General features: G+C 44.4%; 1 protein-coding gene across 15 annotated transcripts in view; it reads right to left on the bottom strand.

The window, feature by feature from the left end:
- RNF144A (ring finger protein 144A) overlaps positions 1-16785 on the bottom strand; it is a 123376-nt gene that overhangs the window by 84615 nt on the left and 21976 nt on the right. For 2 of the 15 annotated variants that reach the window (XM_061154763.1, XM_061154769.1), the window contains exon 2: positions 8628-8816. The gene's annotated coding sequence lies outside the window, so the exon portion shown is untranslated. The other 13 variants (XM_061154759.1, XM_061154771.1, XM_061154756.1 and 10 more) reach the window with 10 other exon arrangements.

Here is a 16785-nt window from a genome sequence, read left to right as displayed (position 1 = left end):
TTTTCACTGTTAAGCCAATGAACCAATAAGAATTCCTTTCTATCAGGAAGATTTTACCTTATTTTAAATTCAGATAAGTGTGTTTATACATAGTTGATACATAGAATAAATTATGGAATATGCTCATAAAATCAGCCATTAAAATAAGTAAATTCAGGACTAAAATGAGATTGAGGTAAGTCAATTATGTTATGTAGTTTTCAATAAATGATAATGACCAGATACTAAAGATTTCCTCACTGACATTAATCAAGCATGTTAACTGTAGCAGAAACCATTAAGTATCATAAAGGATGGCATTTCTTTGGTAAAAGGGCTTGCATGTGTTTGTGAAGCTCTGTTGTTAAGCTTTGGGGAATTAAAAAAAGAAAAAAAAAGGTACTGTATGAAGAAGGAAATGGCAACCCACTCCACTATCCTTGCCTGGAAAAATCCCATGGACCAGGGAGCCTGGCAGGCTGCTATCCACAGGGTCACAAAAAGCTGGACATGGCTAAACGACTGAGCACACACTCACTGTGCATTTTTTTAATTGAGGAGGGGAAAAAAATTCCATTAATTTTGTTAAGCCACATGATTAAACTTTTCCTTGATTATTTTCCCTGTGTGCCGTCTTTTCTTTGTAACAGTGTCCAATGAATCAGTCTAAATTACTTTAAAAACATTCTATCACTATGCTAACAAATTCTGATGGTTCCCGACCAGCCAAAGGAGGGGGTCTAATCCAGACCAGCAGAGCCCAGCCCAAGGGGCCCTGAGCACTGCCTTCCACCCTCTGTCCCTCCCTTCTCTCCACTCAAGACACATCCCTTCAGCCGTGAAGGGACCTAGTATTCAGCACCCGTTTCTCACAGTCTCAGTTCTGCTCCAACCTGCACTCAAGTTTTGGGAACTGGCATCCCACACCTGCTGGCTAACATTCATCAGAGGAAAAGATCAGAGCAGAAACCCACCCACGGCTCCTCCTCCAACCCTCTTGGATCTTGCACACAACAGGTACTCATCAAGTGTCTGCTGCTGGATGTCCAGAGAAACTCACACTGTCCTGGGAAACAGGCACTTGCTTGTCTCTGACCAGAGGTCCTCGCTGCCACTGGGCCCTGGGACGCGGAGACGGTGAGAATGCTTAGCAGACTTACCCAGCAAATGCTGACTTGACAGCACAGCCTAGACAACAGCACGTGCAGCTCCCAAAACAAACAGAACAAGAACAGCAACAGCAAAAGCCCAAGAAACTGCAACTGAGACAAACGTGGAAAATATGACACCGTTACAATTTCTTTTACCGAGACCCTCAGCCACCGGGATCTCAGAAGAGCATCTTTATCTTTATGTGTTTCTGTTTCTAAAAATACCGCTGGCCTAACCGCCTCAGCCACTCTGAAACCATGAGAACTAAAGCCGGGTATTGATATTTTCAATTCTAGTTAGTGTTTTAAGCGACCTTTGCCTTAAAGCTTCACCAGCCAAGACTGAGCCCCGTGTCCCAGCTGCAGCCCTTGGAATGCCGGCCGTTCCCAAGGCCACGTCAAAGCCAAGGCTCAGCTAAACTTTCTTTACAGAAGATTTCTTTTCTTATCGATGACATTCTCCAACTGCGGGGGGAGAGGGGAAGGAAAAAAAAAACAAAAACTCTTGTTTCAGATTTAGCTACTTCAATCACAGAAGCGAGACCTGGGGGTGGTTTATATCCTCCAAACGCTGTTTCTCTTTATAAATCCTAAACATTTAAAAATAGCTTTGCCTGTGCTGGAATGTCATTTTCGGGTATTTGGGCTTCTTCCACACAAATCTTTTTGTGACTGTGAAGCCATTTCAGTTCTTGGAATTTGCTGGAGACAGATTCCCAAACACAGTGTCCTGGGAGGTGGGAGTGGGCCGATGCGGGGAAAAGCACAAGTCCACTCTGCTTGGCAGCCCCTTCTTTTCCAGGGTGCTTTCAAGTTCCCGTCACACCTGGGGAGACTGTGTCCAGACCAGTCAGGGTACTGCAGAGAAAGCTGCAATAACCCTAAAACATTGTAGCTGAGGTCAAAACGCACACACACACTCACACACTCACTCAGTACCCAGGCCTGTGAAGAAGGGGGTGGGGGTGGGGGCGGGGCTTGAAAGGTCACTTATCACACTTCCTGTTTCCTTGCAGCACTGATGAGCCAGCTAGAGACCTCCCTCGGCCTCAGCAAAAAAAATTGTCAGTGAGAAATCAGCAACAGATTCCCAGGATTACTGGAGAAACGCTGGTAATGTCAGTACATGGTACACAGTCAAGGGATTCAATGGGGATTCTCAAGCAGGCCCTTTCAGAGTGCAGGTGACAAGGCTGGCCTAGTGGTTAGGACTCAACGCTCTCACTAAGGGTTCAATCCCTGGTCGCGGAACAAACATGCTGCTAGCCAAAAAAGTTAAAAAATAAAGTGCAGGTGGTGAAAAGGCAAGGCAAGCTGATGAGGACTTGAGGCTGTCGGGAGGGAATGTCGGAATGTAGCTTCCCTAAAGTGCTCCAACAACACAAGAGATGACTCTACACATGGACATCACCAGACGGCCAAATTCAGATTGATTATATTCTTTGCAGCCAAAGATGGAGAAGTTCTATACAGTCAGCAAAAACAAGACCGGGAGTTGACTGTGGCTCAGGTCATGAACTCCTTATTGCAAAATTTAGACTTAAAATGAAGAAAGTAGGGAAAACCAATAGACCAATCATGAGTGTGAGTGAAAAGTTCCTCAGTCATGTCCGATTCTTTGCAAACCCATGGACAGTCCAAGGAATTCTCCAGGTCAGAATAATAGTAGAGTGGGTAGCCTTTCCCTTCTTCAGGGGATCTTCCCAACCCAGGGATCGAACCCAGGTCTCCTGCATTTCAAGTGGATTCTTCACCAGCTGAGTCACAAGAGAAGCCCATGGTATGACTTAAATCAAATCCCTTATGATTATACAGTGGAAGTGACAAATAGGTTCAAGGAATTAGATCTGATGGACAGAGTGCGTGAAGAACTAGGGACAGAAGTTCATAACATTGTACAGGATGCAGTGATCAAAATCATCCCCACGAAAAAGAAATGCAAAAAGGCAAAATGGTTGTCTGAGGAGGCCTCAAAAATAGCTGAGAAAAGAAGAGAAGCAAAAGGCAAAGGAGAAAAAGAAAGATATATCCATCTGCATCGAGAGTTCCAAAGAATAGCAAGGAGAGATAAGAAAGCTTTTCTAAGTGATCAATGCAAAGAAACAGAGGAAAACAATAAAAGGGGAAAGACTCTTGAGATCTCTTCAAGAAAATTAGATATCAAAGGAACATTTCATGCAAAGATGAGCACAGCAAAAGACAGAAACGGTATGGACCTAACAGAAGCGGAAGATATTAAGAACAGGTGGCAAGAATTCACAGAAGAACTATACAAAAAAGATCTTCACAACCCAGATAATCATAAGAGTATGATCACTCACCTAGATCCAGACATCCTGGAATGCAAAATCAAGTGAGCCTTAGGAAGCATCACTATGAACAAAGCTAGTGGAGGTGATGGAATTCTAGCTGAGCTATTTCAAATCCTAAAAGAAAATGCTGTGAAAGTGCTGCACTCAATATGACAGCAATCTGGAAAACTCAGCAGTGGCCACAGGACTGGAAAAGGTCAGTTTTCATTCCAATCCCAAAGAAAGGCAACACCAAAGAATGCTCAAACTACCACACAATTGCCCTTATCTCACATGCTAGCAAAGTAATGCTCAAAATTTTCGAAGCCAGCCTTCAACAGTACGTGAACCAAGAACTTCCAGATGTTCAAGCTGGATTTAGAAAAGGCAGAGGAACCAGAGATCAAATTGCCAGCATCTGTTGAGTTATAGAAAAACCAAGAGAGTTCCAGAAAATCATCTGTTTTATTGACTATGTTAAAGCCTTTGACTGTGTGGATCACAACAAACTGGAAAAATCTTAAAGAGATGGGAATACCAGGTATTCCTGAAAAATCTGTATGCAGGTCAAGAAGCAACAGTTCGAACTGGACATGGAAAAACAGACTGGTTCCAAATTGGGTAAGAAATACATCAAGGCTGGATACTGTCACCCTGCTCATTTAACTTATACGTAGAGTACATCATGAGAAACGCTGGGCTGGATGAAGTACAAGCTGAAATCAAGATTGCTGGGAGAAATATCAGTAACCTCAGATATGCAAATGACACCATCCTTACAGCAGAACTAAAGAGCCTCTTGATAAAAGTGAAAGAGGAGAGTGAAAAAGCTGGCTTAAAACTCAACATTCACAAAACGAAGATCATGGCATGTGGTCCCATCACTTCATGGCAAATAGATGGAGAAAGAATGGAAACAGTGAGAGACTTTATTTTCTTGGTCTCCAAAATCACTGCAGATGGTGACTGCAGCCAAGAAATTAAAAGACACTTGATCCCTGAAAGAAAAGTTATGACCAACCTAGACAGTATATTAAAAAGCAGAGACATTACTTTGCTGACAAAGGTCTGTCTAGTCAAATTTATGGTTTTTCTAGTAGTCATATATGGATGTGAAAGCTGGACCATAAAGAAAGCTAAGTGCCAAAGAATTGATGCTTTTGAACTGTGGTGTTGGAGATGACTCTTGAGAGTCCCTTGGACTGCAAGGAGATCAAACCAGTCCATCCTAAAGGAAATCAGTTCTGAGTATTCATTGGAATGACTGATGCTGAAGCTGAAGCTCCAGTACTTTGGCCACCTTATGTGAAGAACTGACTCATTGGAAAAGACCCTGATGCTGGGAAAGATTGAGGGAGGGAGGAGAAGGGGACGACAGAGGATGAGATGGTTGGATGGCATCACTGACTCGATAGACAAGAGTTTGAGCAACTCAGTGAGTTGGTGATGAGCAGGAAAGCCTGGCGTACTGCCATCCATGGGGTCGCAGAGTCAGACAAGACTGAGCGACTGAACGGAACTGAAAGTGCCCCATTTCCCCAGGTCCAGGCACACTGACAGCCCACTGCTCCTGTCTTCCCAACCAAGCCCTCCAGTGTCCCAGTACAGACAGCACTGGCCCTTCCCCAGCCCCTGCCGGCCACCCATTGCCCACCCTGATCTCCTCCTCATGACCCATGTGCTGTCTCCTCAAGTCACCATGGTAACCTCCTGGTGACCTGGGTCATCTCTCTCCTACAGACACTGTTGTTCAGGCAGTCCTTTCATTTTGCCCCTCTGCTCAGCCAAACAATATTCTTTTTTTTTTTTTTAATTTTTATTGGAGTATCGTTGATTTATAGTGTTGTATTAGTTTCAAGTGCACAGCAAAATGAATCAGATATATATATATATATCTCCATTCTTTTTCAGATTCTTTTCCCATACAGATTATTAGAAAATATTGAGTGGAGTTCCCTTTGCTACAGAGTAGGCCCTTGTTCATTATCTATTTTATACACAGTAGTGCATATGAACCTAGAATTTATTGTACTAAGTGGAGTGAGTCACACAAAGAAAAATAACACATGATATCACTTATGTGTGGGATCTAATTTTAAAATGATACAAATGAACCTTTTTACAAAACAGAAACAGACACAGATCTTGACATTTCAAGTCTTGAGCTACAAGGCGCTTAGTTTGCTCAGTCGTGTCCGGCTCTGCAACCCCATGGACTGTAGCCCGCCAGGCTTCTCTGTCCATGGGATTCTCCAGGCAAGAATACTGGAGTCGGCTGCCATAAGCTCCTCCAGGGGATCTTCCCAAACCAGGGATCGAACCCAGGTCTTCCGCATTGGAGGCGGATTCTTTACCGTCTGAGCCACCAGGGAAGCCCAAGAATGCTGGAGCAGGTAGCCCATCCCTTCTCCAGAGGATCTTCCTGACCCAGGAATCAAACCGGGGTCTTCTGCACTGCAGGTGGATTCTTTACCAACTGAGCTACCTGGGATGCTACTGTGAATGCTTTCAACTGTCTAGATAAACACAGTCATACGGATGGGGGGTCTTTCCATCTGTGGCCACGAGCTTCAGGAGGAGTCACACCAGGGGATCACTCTGTATCTGCCTCTCCCTGGAGGTCTCCTCACTCTTTCTCTTTTTCCCCAAACTAACAAGACCTCCTGCACCATGGAAGTCTCAGCTGATGACTTCGCTTCCAATTTCACAAAGAAAATAGAAGCAATCACAAGAAAATGCCTCTCTGAGCGCCACATGTGTCTGTCATATAGACCATCCCCACCAGTAACTATCTGTGTTCCTCCCTAAACAACCCCACCTGTACACAAACACACCTCCTTCACCTACTCAAGACACAGTCCCAGCAGCCCTCTGTCGTATATTAACATTTTTTTTCCTCTCTACTAGACCATCCCCACGGATGTATAAATAAAGCAAATGCATCTAACTAAAAACAAATTCTCTCAGCCTGACTTACCCCACCAGACACCACCCCGTATTCTGCTCCCCTTGGCAGCAAACCTCCTCCAAACTGTTGTCAACAATCTCTGTCTCATATTCTTGCCTCCATCTTTCCCTCCAAACCCACTCTCCTTGGCCTTGGTTGCCATAACCACCAGACCCATATGACATTTTGCTGTTTTTACTGAAGCCACCAATGACCCGCATGGCACTGGTTCAAGAATCAGTTCTCCGTCTCCGCCTCACTTGGCCCGTCCACATACTGGGCACAGCTTATCATTCCCTCCTTCTGAAATGATTGCATGTGGCTTTCAAGAAGACTCACCCTTGGATTTCCCCCTTTCTGCCTAGCAGTTGCTTCTTGGTGCTCCAAAAACTGGAAAGTCCCAGGACCCAATCTTGAAAATTCCTCTCTCCCCAGGATTTCATCTGACCTTATTCCTTTAATAACCACAGACCAAAGACCTCCATTGTATCTCCATCTCAGACTGCCATCTTCAACTACCAGATCTGGATATACCTGTCACTCAGCATCTCCATTTCGGGGTCTTATAATCTCAAACATAATCTGTTCAAAATCAAACCCCTTGTGGCACACACCCTTGCCACCACCCTGGCGGACTTCCCCGTCTCAGTTGGTGACAACTCTCCAGTTAAATCTTTGCCGTCGTGATGGACTTTCCCTTCTTCTCAAGCCCTATATCCATTCTGCCAGGACACCTTAAGGGTTTTTCTTCAAAATGTATCCAGAATGTGACCACTTCCTGCTGGAATTACTTATCTCTTGCTGGAATTACTACAGTGGATTTCTCTAACAACCTCTAAGTGGTCTCCTGGTCTTCCCCTATCCTCTAACATCAGTGCCGGAATGAGCCAATTAAAATGGATCCTGCCCCTCCTCTGCTTAAAACCCTGCACTGATTTTTCAAACACAGAATTCCTCCAACAGTCTGTGATGCTAAACATGGTCAGTTCTCCACTGTCTCCTAACCACCTCACACCACCTGACTCACAGCTCTGGGCTGGTTCCCCGCCAGCCCCCCTGCCTCTCGGTGTTCCTGGACTCTGGGCCTTCACACACACGTCTTCTTCTGACTCCAATTATCTTGTCCCGGACGCTAACTGGCTAATTTCCAGTTCAGTTCAGTCACTCAGTCATGTCCCACTCTTTGCGACCCCATGGACTGCACCACGCCAGGCCTCCCTGTCCATCACCAACTCCTGGAATTTACTCAAACTTATGCCAATTGAGCCGGTGATGCCATCCAACCATCTCATCCTCTGTCATCCCCTTCTCTCCCCTTCAATCCTTCCCAGCACCAGGGACTTTTCAAATGAGTCAGCTCTATGCATCAGGTGGCCAAAGTATTGGAGCTTCAGCTTCAACATCAGTCCTTCCAATGAACATTCAGGACTGATCTCCTTTAGCATGGACCGGTTGGATCTCCTTGCAGTTCAAGGAACTCTCAAGAGTCTTCTCCAACACCACGGTTCAAAAGCATCAATTCTTTAGCGCTCAGCTTTCTTTATGGTCCAACTCTCACATCCATACATGACTACTGGAAAAACCATAGCCTTGACTAGAAGGACCTTTGCTGGCAAAGTCCCACAGTTCCTTAAATCCCTGTTCAAATGTCAACTTTTTAACGAGACCTCCCAGAGCACTCCATTTAAAACTCCACCCCTCTAGACCTGGTAGCTTTTTATTTTCTCCATGACACTTAGGCCTGGGAACAAGACAAAACTTGCTCCCTCACATGGTCTGTCTCCTGGTGCCCGTCCCCACCATCACCTTCCCCTCACATCCCACCATCCTGGAATTTCCATGAAAGCAGAAGGGCAGGAGAAGCACAGCCCCAGGCACAATGCAAGGGGCTCAATCCATCTCTTCTGGGTGAGTCCATGAATTGTGGAAACCCTGGCCATACCACTTTGATCTTCTAAGCCTGTTTCCCAGTCTACAAAACCAGACTGGCAATATCAACCTCATGAGGTTGTTAAAAGCAGTAAACGAGGACCTCGGTGGAAATCTTCGTAAAATATTAATTACTGTAATCACTTAACATAATATGCTAAGGACCATCCTCAAAATTCACTAAGGGAAAGCAAACGAGGCCACAGCTTACATGGTGTGGTTTAAGAAGTTCAGAAAAACTCATTCAGGGTCTTTCCCAACTGCCTGAGATTCCACCCTGAAGACATAAATGAAGGTTTTCAAGCTTTCATTTTCCAAATTCAAAGTTACCTCTGATACGTCCTGATGGGAGGAGAGGAACGGTCTTCCAGCCAAATTCCAGGGTCCCCAGGGGCTCAGCTGGCCCGCCCCCTCATGGCAGGACGCCCTCCTGGAGAAGAGGGAGGAGGTCTGTGGCACTGGGGTCCCTGCAGACCTGGGTGATGCGGAGAACACCGGACTCCACCGAGTGCTGACCACCTGGGGACAGGAGAAGGGTACGGAGCTTAGTGAGGAGGTCTGGGCGGGGGGCGGCGAACATCAACATGCCCACTCAGCGCCATCTCGGCATCAGCCTTTCCAATCTCCAACCCAAGAGGGAAAGCCTGTGCTATAACCACTAGAGTCTATGCAGATTAATCAATGAAAGTATTACAGTTCACTGGAAGAGGAACTGAGGCTTATGGTGTAAGTAACCAAACTCCACCATGAGGTTAGCAGATACATTTACCAACACAGACAATTTTCAGATGACAAAGTGTCCCGGGTCTTCCTTTCCGCCCCATCTTTTCCCAGTCACAGCCGCCCAGGTTTGCCCCAACTGGACTCCTACAGGGAGAGGTTTAGGTCCATAGAAAAGCAACATAAAGAAAGATTGCATGAACTGCAATCCCCAGGGAAACTACTAAGGAGATAACTGGAAAATGAATAAAGAATGAACTACAGAATTAAAAAGGCAGATTAGAAGCTAACACTAAAGAAGGCAAAATAGAGGAATAAAGGAACACAAACGACACAGATCCATAGGGAAAAACAGCAAAACGACAGACATAAATTCTAACTCATCAGTAACTAAATAGTCTAAACACTCCAATCAAATGGCAGAAATGGGTACAATGGATAAAGAACATATGCTATCAAAAGAGACCCACTTCAGAACAGGATCAAAGAGTAAAACACTTATAAATTCAACAAGCTATACAATATTTATATGTTGAAAATTACCAAAACATCATTACAAGAAACTAAAAACTAAACAAATAGGCATCCTGTGCTCAAGGACTGAAAGGCAATACTTCCCAAATTGATCTTCAGGTTCAATGCAATCTCTGTTAAAATCTCAGCTTTCTTTTTTACAAAAATTGACAAGTTGTTCCTAAAATTCATATAGAAATCCAAGACACACAGAGACAAAGCAACCTTAAAGAAGAAAAGCAAAGTTGGAGAATTCACATTTACTGATGTTAAAAAAAAAAAGCTACCATAATCAAAATAGTGTAATACTGGTATAAGGACACACAGAAAAGGAAAATGGCTTAGAATTGATACCCAGAAATAAACCCACATATTTATGTTTAATTGATTTTTGACAAGAGTGCCATGACAATCAAGGGAGTAAATGATAGCTTTTCAAAAAATAGTACTGACATTCAAAAATGAATCTCTACACAGACCTTATACCTTCCACAAAAATTAACTCAAAATGGATTACAGACCTAAATGTAGGAACAGAAAGTTATGAAACTCCTGGAAGAAATCATAGCAGTAAATCTTTGTCATCTTTACATATTAGTTTCTTAGATATGTCTCCAAAAGCACATACAACAAAAGAAAAAGAGGTAAGTTGGAACTCAGTCAAAATTTTAAAATTGTGTGTACTACTGACAACCATCAATAAAGTAAAACCAACCCACAGAAGGGGAGAAAATATACACAAATCCATCTATCTGATACAGACATTATACATATCTGATAAAGATGTTGTATCCAGGTTATATAATGAACACATTCAAATCAACAATAAAAAGAGAAATAACCCAAATAAATAATGGGCAAAAGATGTAAATAGACATTTCTCCAAAAATAGATATCCAAATGGCCAACAAGTGTATCTAAAAAATGCTCAACATGATTATTCAGCTTAGGAAAGGCAAATCAAATGAGATATCACATCACACCCACTAAGATGACTAGAATCAAAGACAGAAGACAACAAGTGTAGGTACAGATGTAGAGCATTCTGAACCCTTACATTACACATTGCTACTGGGAACTGAGTGGTGCAGCTGCTCTGAGAAATTGGCAGTTCCTCAAAGTGAGAAACACAGAGTCATGTATAACCCAGCAATTTCACACCTAGGTATGCACCCAAGAGGATGGAAGACAAACGTTCGCACAAAAATCTACATGTGAATGTTCACAGCAGCATCACTCAAAATAGTCAATAAGTGGGAACAACCCAAATGTCCAGCAGCTGGGGAATGTGGTTTGTCCACACATGGAGTTGGAATGCTACAATAAGGAGGAACCATGAACGCATCCCAGGTAGCTCAGCGGTGAAGAATCTGCCTACAATGCAGGAGACCTGGGTTGGACCTCTGGATCAGGAAGGTCTCCTAGAGAAGGAAATGGCAACGCACTCCAGTGTTCTTTCCCAGAAAATCCCACAGATGGAGGAGCCTGGCTGACTACAGTCCACAGGGTTGCAAAGAGTTGGACACGACTTAGCAACTAAACACACACATGAATGCATCATGCTAAGTAAAAAAAATAGGAAGTCAAACAAAAAGGCTACAAAACACAAGAAAATGTACATATGAAATGTCCAGAACAGGCGAATCCAGAGAGACAAAAAGCAGACCGATGGTCTCCAGGAGTTTAGGGCAGGCAAGAGTAAGGAGGGACGGTTACTGGACTGGGGTTTGGGAGGGAACTGAAAATCTTCTAGCACGGGAACGGGCGTGACACTTGTACAACTCTGGGAGTATCCTGAAAATCCCTGAATTGTATACTTCAAAATGGTAACTTTTATACTACATGAATTACATCTCCAGGAAACTTCTGTTTAAAAAGAGTAGTGGTGGGCTACAGTCCACAAGGTCGCAGGAGTCGGACACGACTTCGTGACTAAACCCCCACCAGACCTGAGATACATCCCAATGGACAGACCCACATCTTCTCGGGGGCCAGCCCTCCCTCCCTGCTTTTACTGAGATGACAAGCTTGGCCCCCATGAGGCCGGAGCAAGTGAGTTCTCCTGCAAGGCTCCGGACCAGCTCCCGAAGCCTACAGCCTTCGATGTGGAGGCTGAGAGTTCTGAGCGACCCTTGCCCCTGGCCTGGCCCCTGCTCAGGGCAAGCCCCTTCTCCTGCAAGAAGCTCCTCCTACTTCCCGAAGCATCAAGGTACCAACTCCAGAAAACGTGCCCCTGTGTTTTGCACCTCCTTTCTCTGCCTTTACTTGGCAATCAATCTGAACCCTTCAAACAAAAGGTACTACAAAAGAGTCTGCACTACTACCAGTTTCTGCCATTTTTCCCACGTACAAAGAGCCAGTAAATAAAATTATAGTCTTCAGCAAGAAAGAACAGCTCGGGCTGAGCTGGTGCAGGGACAACAGGAAACTGAGCCGCACTAGGAGGAGGTTTATGAAGAGAGGCTGCACGCAGGGCTCTCTGTCCAGAGGCTGTGCTGGGAACCCGGGTGTTTTCAGGCCGCCAGCAGGTTGGAGGGCCCCCCTGCCAACTTTCCAGAGCCCTGCTCAGGGGGCAGCTTTGCGCTGGCATCGCCTGGCCCCCACAAACAGGCGTGAATTAAAGTATTAGAGCACCATCGGGTTTCCCGTTTCGCATGGTAGCTCCTCTTCCACACGGGTCCTGGAAGTGGGGGCCGCCTCCAGCCTCAGCTCAGTCGCCCAGGTATGAACCAAGGGCAAAGACGACAAACTACAGCCTAAGACGAGACTTCTTGTTTCCTTAGTCTGCACTCCTCTGGAATCTCAATGCCATTCCAGTATAAATCGAATCAATTCACTCCTTTATAGGAATGAAGATGCTACATCAAACAATGAAGGTCTCAACCTGAGGAAGTCAACCTGGCACAAAGATATGCATTGAAGAAATTACTTCACCAACTGTATCATATGTGCATGTGTGTGCTCAGTTGCTCAGTCGTGTCTGACTCTGCGAACCCATGGATTGTAGCCCTCCAGGCTTCTCTGTCCATGGGATTCTCCAGGCAAGAATACTAGAGTGGGTTGCCTTGCCCTCCTCCAGGGAATCTTCCTGACTCAGGGAATCGAACCCACGTCTCCTGCATCGCAGGCAGATTCTCTACCCACTGAGCCACGTGGGAAGCCCCAACTGTGTGCACATCAATATGTAAATGAGTCCTAGTAGTGAGTTATATAGACTTCCCTGGTGACTCAGACTGTAAAGAATCTGCCTGCAATGCAGGAGACTCCAGTTCAACTGCTGGGTCAGGAAGATCTCCTGGAGAAGGGAATGTATTCCTGCCTAGAGAATTCCATGGACAGACCATGGGGTTGCAAAGAGTCGGACACGACTGAGCGACTTTCCCTCACTCAGTGAGTTATTATAAGATTATTCCCTGTTAAATTAACTCACCAAACAAAGGACAGCTGGAATCACTAAAATATAAGGAAAAAACTGGTGGTAGGGATAACCACTCACAATCTGCAGAACTTTGTAACACATACACACACAAACACATCACAGATGTATGTGTGCAACATTTACATATGGGCTTTCCAGGTGGCTCAGTGGCAAAGAATCCACTTGCCAATGCAGGAGATGTGGGTGGGTCTGATCTCTCGGTCAGGAAGATGCCCTGGAGAAGGAAATGGCAACACACTCCAGTATTCTTGCCTGGGAAATCCCATGGACAGAGGAGCCTGGTGGGCTACAGTAATGGGGTCACAAAGAGTCAGACAGTACCTAGGGACTGAACAGCAATATATATATATCTGTGTATATGTGCAGGTACATACATACACACACACACACACATACATACACAAATATATACTCAGACACACTGCAGAACTGGGCGCCCTGCTAAAGGTGCACCATGGCCAGAACCAGAGCAGCAGGGGGCCAGACCGAGCACCTGCCCAGCCCCACACCGCAGCTCAAGTGCAAGCCCACCGTAGCAGGAAAGTGGACTCAGCCGAAGCTGGGTTTTACCGGTGACTACGAAAGTGGGAGGACTTTTAGAAAGAAGAGGACTGACAACATAAGGGTGGTGGGGAACACTGGAAAGGAAGTGGGGCTGAGGATCCGGGGAGGGTGGGGCATTTCTGAACCCCAGGAGCAGAAGGACTAGGACTAGCTGCAACGAAGGACGACAGTGATCAGAGAGGGTGCTGGATGTCAGGGTCAGAATGATCAGGCACCGCTCTGGGATGCGCAGGCGACAAAAGGCCTCGCAGCATTCCTTGCGAGATAAAGACTGCAAAACGACTCAAGTGTCCATCAACAGGAACAAGCTGAATGATTAAGATGGTGTCCTTCACACAAGAGGAGGAGGAGTTGGACCTGCGAGCACTGGTATGAAGAGATGTCAGAGACATAATGAAGGAGGAAACAGACAGAACAGGCTCCATCTTGAAAGCAGGACTCCATCTTGGGCCGGACTGTGGACTTTGAGCTATATGTCCAGTAGCTATGGAAACGACAGACCAATTGGAAAACCAGGTCCCCGGAAGGAAGAGCCCCAAGGCTCACACCTAGACTCTCTGCCGCCTAAAAGAAAAAAAAAATAATAATAATAAAAATTAAAAAAAAAAAAAAAAAAAGGACCTGGCAAAAAAAAAAAAAAAGAACACCCTAATTATCTGTGTAACTGAATAGAATCATACATTCTATTACGCTTATTGGGGTATGACCACAGGCCTATTGATAATTGTCCACTGTTACCTGCCTAGGCTTAATGCATATGAATCACAGGTTAACTTTGATTGTATCTTGCTTTTCTTTTGTTCAGGCTAGTTTCAGGGAATTTGGGGAGGTGGGTTTGGGCACGTACACTTAGGGTATATAAGGTTTTCACAAAAACTGGTCGGGGTCCTTGGCTAAGAGGAGACTCGGCCTTGGGCCCGCCGGTGTAATAAACTGTACTCCACTATCTGCACTGTCCTTCTGAGTGAGTTTGTTTCCCGGAACTCGTGGCTACAACAATAAGAACAAGGACAAACGCATAATACAAAACAACGTATATAATAATCTCATTCACAGACATAATTTAAGTTACACACACACAAAATTTTTCTAGAAGAATGGAGGAAAAAAAACCTGTTGATAATCACTTTATACTACAGAGAATTTTACTCATTTTATTCCTAACTTTTCTTTTTCTTTTTTTGCTTTCTGTATGTGTAACTCAAGTTTTTTAGAACCACAGAATTTTTTTTTTTTTTATGTAGTATATTAACCATGAGATGCTACACATGAATGCTATACATTCTTTGGCCTTTCCAAGGATCTTATTCTGCAAACTCTGAATTAAAATCCCACAAAAAGGCCCACTGCTTTGCATTCCAGGCTCCCTGAAGCAAATCCTTAGAGAGCAACAGGCTCCCGACATGGGCACAGGGATTAGTTAGTGGGAGGTCTTCCTTCTTCCTGTCTCTCTGTCTTCCTAATGAATGGGCTTTAAGACTCAACTAGACATCAGTGCAGAAGCCAGCTCACAGAGAGAAAGCCTCCCACTTACCTACAGTTCCACACACCCAAATACACAAAAGAGATTCAAAGACAATCCCTCTGCCTCTTCCCAGTCTTTCAATTTCCAAATCAAGAATGGTCTTTGGGCTGCTGCTGGGCTTGCAAGTTCCTAATTCAAAAATCAGTGAGGCTCCACGAAGCTCAGCTTCTGCAGTCCCAGCAAGCGGAGGCTTTCCTATGTGTGATGTGTTTGACTGTGATATGAATAGAGGTCTTGTCCCGAGTCTATAAAGCGAGCTCTGTCTCCGGACATTGTATACTAATAGTCCTGCACACGGAGGGACAGAGGGCCCCACAGTCTGCCCTCTAGAGCTGTCCTGCACTTACTTCTTACTTCACATTGATCTTCTCGGGGGGGAAATAAAACACATGCTTCAGCAATGGAGATATTTGTCAAATTATAGCTATGGAACAGATTCATGGCCTCATTAACTATCAATTAATTAAATGAGCTTTCTTTTCAATTCCCTTATTGTGATAAAAGGCACTGGGCTGATACCATCATCCTTTCTGATTCTAAGAAATGACTCATAAAAATGAAGCTAATCCTTAGGTTTAAACCTGCTCACAAAGAACAGATTGCTTTCCCCAATTGGATACCGAATTAGGCACAAATTAAGCGGCTTGTTATAGTAGAGGCATTACAACAGGAAAGAACAGTTTATTTAGAATGGTGACAGGAAACGTGTGCCTTTTAAGAACTTAGAAAATAATTCCTTTGACTATGTAGCTCTGAAAAGGAGAAAGGTAGATTTTTACGTGCTGATAGGGAAAAGCTCCGATTTAAGTAGAAGAAAAGCTGCATGCAGCATCTGCCATGTAAAAAGGGAGGTCGGGGGCTGGTGTCAAAGTGCCTGTAAGCTCAGAAGACAAAGGGTCTGGGGCAGAAGGAAGAATCGCTTTGCACCGGTAAAAGGTTTTGCACTGTTTGACTGTTGAATGGCTAATGTACTATATGTAACTTTTATTGAGGTGAAATTCACATAACATAAATTCAACCATTTTAAAGTTAACAATTCAGTGTGTTCCATGCATCACAGTGGGGTGGCTCAGATGGTAAAGAATCTGCCTGCAATGCAGGAGACTTGGGTTCAGTCCCTGGGTCAGGAAGATCCCCTGGAGGAGGGCATGGCTTCCCACTCCAGTATTCCACCCTGGAGAATTCCACGGACAGAGGAGCCTGGGCTACAGTCCATGAGGTCGCAAAGAGTCAGACAGGAATGAACACGCATCCATGCATGCTGAACCTCGGTCAAGTTGCAAAATATCCTCATCACCCCAAAACAGAACCTATTAAAGCAGTTAATCTCCTCTCTCACTCCACCTGGTCCCCGGTAACCAGAAATTAGCTGTCTTTATGGTTTTACTATTCCAGACACTTTACACAAATGGAATATACAATATGTGACCTCTTGTGTCTGGGTTCTTGGGCACTGCATTTTAAAAGCCAAAATTTAAATAAAATATTTCCTGGAAAAATTCTATTCAAGACATTCATTATATTTTTCAAAAATATATAAATGCCTAATGTCTGTAAATCCATGATAGCATGTTCCATAAATGACAGAAGACGAAATTAGACAAGAAAAGATTATCCAGATAATTATATTCTGCTTCAAAGGGCAAAAAGTTATGAGGCTAATGAAGAAAAGTTTGAACACCCACCCTATGCAAACTATCCTGTAAAATACCATGAGTAATTCAGAA

Source organism: Dama dama, chromosome 11 (assembly GCF_033118175.1).
Source record: "Dama dama isolate Ldn47 chromosome 11, ASM3311817v1, whole genome shotgun sequence".
NCBI lineage: Eukaryota > Metazoa > Chordata > Mammalia > Artiodactyla > Cervidae > Dama > Dama dama.
This window is presented reverse-complemented; position numbering and strand designations above follow the sequence as displayed.